This window comes from Athene cunicularia, assembly GCF_003259725.1.
Source record: "Athene cunicularia isolate RWA chromosome 3 unlocalized genomic scaffold, athCun1 chr3_part1, whole genome shotgun sequence".
Taxonomy (NCBI): Eukaryota; Metazoa; Chordata; class Aves; order Strigiformes; family Strigidae; genus Athene; species Athene cunicularia.
Window position 1 is genome coordinate 64,161,707 of NW_020799097.1, and position 4,823 is coordinate 64,166,529.

Here is a 4,823-nt window from a genome sequence, read left to right on the forward strand (position 1 = left end):
GGGCTGCAGGCGCCCGGCCGCGGGCCGCGGGGGGGTGCCCGGGTTCGCCAGAGGTGTGAGGCACCTACCGTGCCACGCCGCACAGTGTGATCTGAACCTGGCGTAGCTTTTAGCAGTTGGCTCGTAGGAAGCTGTATTATCTCTGCTTAAAATGTAATGGACAATCTCAGTGCTCTCTGACTCGGGCACGACAACTCACTGAGACAGCTCTGCTAAAGCTCTCACTAACGGTAGCCACTGCCTCGATTCCTACACACAGTCCTCCTGAACAGTGGGGCTCTGCTTTAATAACACAAAATCCTTTTTAAAATCTCGTAACGCCCTCCCCTCCAAAGGTGAGGCTTCAGGGAAGTACTCCACTCACAGCTGCTAGCCAACGCGTCCCAAGTGTTGATAGTCTGTGAAAATTGACTAAGTATTGAATTTTTGAGGAGGGAGTGAGTCTTCTGTTGTAAGAAGAGGTTACTTTTTTCCCCCAGGCACTCGTCTGTTCACTGAATCACTAAAGGTTACCAATAACAGTTCTGATCAACACGAGAAGTCACTTGCAGGGTCTGGGAGAGAAACTCAAGAGGTGCTACAGAAGTCAGACAGCGTTCAGTGCCCTGTTACTCCTGCACTGCACGGACCCTTACTCCCCCGCGCACCCACCCGCTCCAAACTGCTGTCCCGGCTGACACGAAGGATGCTCCGAATGAAACCACCCGCTGCATCTCATCAGGAGGCTCCTACCGCCCAGGAAAGCTGTGTGCTTCTGTAATACCCTGTCTCTACTTCACATATCTTTGCTCTTGAACATTCTGCAATGAGTACATGGGTTTAAACAAATTCAGACCTTATAAACGCAACTTACATTGCTTTAATCTAAATTGTGAGATCGACATATTCTTTCCTACTACTATACTCAGTGTATGCTATGTTCATATTAAGAAGGGGCTCAAATCACTTTTAATACCTGAATATGCACATGAAACTGCAACATGCCAGCTATGTTACCAATTTAGAAATACAAGGTTTCAGTGAAGCACGAGAAACTTCTACTGGATCATTCAAGTTTCCTAGGGAAATGCTGACAGCCGGAAGCCAGTTAAAACCAAACTGTATAAAAACCATTCTTAACATGTAATTGAGGACCATTCTGCCAGCAGAGAAGTACCCTAGACAACTAAATAAATGTCTTTCTACTTCCCATTTCTCTGATTAAGAGGATGCCAGGAAAACTGCAGAAGGGATACGGCTGTTTGCTTTGAGGTGGAAGCCCTCTGCTGGTTAACATAAACTAATTAACACACTAATCTGAATGTTTTTGTAGATAACAGAACCACAAAGAACAAGAAAGGAGAGTGTGGCTAAAGAAGCGGAGAAAAATCGTCGGTAACCTCAGAAATCCTCATTCATCATTTTTTACTGGGCCCATAAAGGTGTTTGTTTTGTTTTCTTTTTTCCTGTTTGTATTTACACACTCTTTGACTTACAAAACATGCAATACAATAAATCTTACTAGGTATTTGCAATAATCAAATGCCAAAAAGGAACTTTAGAACCCTGTGAGACACTTGGGCAGACCTGACCATTGCAACACTGAAAACGCAGTTCTTACGTGTTATAACCAGGTCTCACTGTTTGACATGCAAAAGGCAGGAAACTTTTTCTTCCTATAGATATACTATTTGCACATATCTTTCATCTTGAATCCTGTATCTTTAAAACATACTTCAAAGTTACTTCACACTGAAAGCAACAAAATTATTTGACCTTACCAACATCGCACATGTCTTTTCTAGGAACCAAGCTAAGAACGTCGTTTCTGTAAATCATGCATAAATACTGAACTTCAGAAGAAAGCCAGAAGGCGCACTTTTGCATGTGTGTGCACAGGTATAAGATTGTTGTGGTGCTTTTTCAGTTCATTTGTAAGTTTGCATGCCTGCTTAGCCTGATACATGTAAGTACAGAGACTGTGTTGCAACTCTGGACAAAATTTGTAAATGAAACCCAGCCCCGCCACGCCTGAAGGAATGCTGCAATCTCCTCTCTTCCTCACAACAGGCTCTAGGTTAAAAGAAACTAATTTCTAGGCGGAGGATGAGCACAAGGAATGTTGCTGACACACAGTGAGCAAGGAGGAAAACACAGTTTGTGTCTTAGTTACTGTCCTACATAGTGATACTTAATCCCAATTAAAATAGCCCTGTTAAAAGCTTGAGAAAAATGCAAGAGGTGAAAAAAACCCTTCTAAAATAATGAACGTATGGCCTATGTATGTGTATGTGCTCTCTCTATATGAGTGCCTGCACATGTGCTCACTCCGTATGTACACATCCATGTATTCAGCAGGAGCACCAACTGTGACCAATGACAAAAATTCTACACCCGCACACCCCCTCCACAATTTCCCCTTCTGCCACGTACAGGTCCAAAATCAACCCTGATTCTTTCTTTGCAACCCTCAAACTTTTTAACATTTTTCCCTACTAACAGCAGTTTCTAGGTAGAAAAACATCTTAGAGTTTGAAAGAATAATACACAGGGTCATACTTGTAGTGCCTACAGTCCCCCTGACAGACCTTATATAAAACATCTGACACAGAGGAAGAGTTCCCATTCATCAGCTGCCAAAACAAGGTGAGAACAGGGGGGGAAATCAAAGTGCAAATTATCCTCGGTAGAAGACAGGATAAATAAGGATATTCACAAGCAGCAAGAATAATCTGATGCTGCCTCTCAACCACTGGAATGTGAAATAATCAGTCTCAACAGAACAGCTGTTTAGTCGCAGTTAAAAAACTGAGAGTATCAATTCTTAAATCGTTGCTCACAGCACAGAGAAAACCAAATCAAGGCTTTGCAATCTTCTGTAATTTGCACCACAGCTCCTTGTTTACATATCTAAAGAAAGCTCATCTTCTGGCATACTACTTACTTAGTGAAATACAGGGTGGGAGGGGTAGAAAGTGAAAGAGAAATCATGTCGTATTGAAATTACAGGTGTAAAAAATGTTTGTTCATCAGATACTAATCTGTTGAGAGCCCAGTGGATGTCTCCCACAATGCTAACACCCCAAATCAACTTCTCCCAAGAAGGAAAGAGTTTAGAAAGCCGACTTACTGACTTCTCACAGCCAGTGCCAACCACCAATCACTATTTCGGGTGGTTTCATCAAGACGAATAAGATTCACATCTTGATAGTCTTTTTTAAATGAAGTCGCCCTGACATTTCACTATTAACCAGTGGACTAAATTACAGGCTTAATCTCCACCTAGGGCTCTTTCCTGCCCACAAGACAATTTGCTTGCAATACTCTGCTAGTCTGAAAGTGACTTTAAGATCCTCATCACATAGGTTCTTCAAAGCCTTCTCTTCAGATCCTTGGAAATGGAGTATCAATCCTGATGCATTATTAACTCCCAAACACCTCCTTCAGCATGACTTCTCCTATGGCCAATGCCAAAATACTGCTCCTATCTATACCTTTTTTTCCCCTTCTTCTTTTTACTAAATGAAGAAAAGCAATTGGCACAACTGGCAGCCCATGTGCCAAATGCAATGTTTCACGAGGTCCTTCACCACCTTCTTGGCAGAAACCTCAAGCCAGGAACATGGCTTGAGCTCGGTAACTGAGCTTGCATACTTATACAGAAAGAGTGGAGCAGCAGGAGATCTCCACGAGAACAGGCTCAGGTCCCAGGGCAGAGCACCACAACAGCAATATGTCTTTACCTCTTTCAGGAGGTGAGGGGTGAGGAAAAGAAGCAGGACCCAAAATGAAAGATAACCCCTTTCTTACTCTATTCTCTGTGTAAGCAAACGTAAAGGCCACTAGATATAAAAGAAAATGTCGAACTAATTTAAATAAAACACATCCCCAAAAGCAAATATTCAGTGTATGCATTAAAACGTAATTTTTATTGTAAAGAAATCAAAATGAAGATTTAATTGCCGAGCTTTTCACCTAATTCTGCCTGTCAAGCCACCTTCATCAACATGAACCCTACTGCACTAAATGCAAATGGAAACAAACGACACTGAGAAGTGAGAGTTACTTATTATTTCACTTGCAATAAACATTCCTTATTTACAGGCATTTGGCAAACTGCCAACAGTAGAAACAGATGCCATTAGATATTCCTGAAGAAATATGAGTACAGACAGAGGAAATTATACTAAAAATAAATTTATGCAGAAATACTTATTCTCCAACCATGTGCTCTACTACATACCACATTCTTGTTATGCAACCAAGTTTATTCACCTGGAGGAATCCGCTGACAAATAAGGAGAATGTTTCGTATGTATTTATTCATCAAATAGAAATAACAATGGTTTCTAGATGGGAACTACCACCTTCTTTTGATTCACATGCCTCCCATGCTACCTGTTCTAAACTCATCAAGTTGACAAGATTATCAAGATTGCTTAAAGAGCGGTACTTTTTTTTCCTGAAATAGCAAAGTGGAAAACATGCTGGCTTTCTCAGCCACTTTGGCATAGAGACAATGCCATGCTCTGTGGTTAATTGCTAGCTCTTCTTCCTCCAAGGCACCGTGAGTCATCTCAGCTTTCCACACTGGTGTCTTCCAAACAATTCTGGGTAAAACTGTGCTAGTTCATTCTCACCAAAGACATTGTATGAGAGCACAATTACACAAGAGGGATCACATATTAAACAAGTTTTTTAAAGCATTCCATTAAAAAAATGCAAGGCAAATATGGCAGTAACTATTAATCAAGTCTAAAAATAAATTAAACTAACTTCATGAAAGACCCCTTGGCATTTGCTGGCATTTAAAGCTTTTCCTTCAAGTATGAGCATGGCCACAG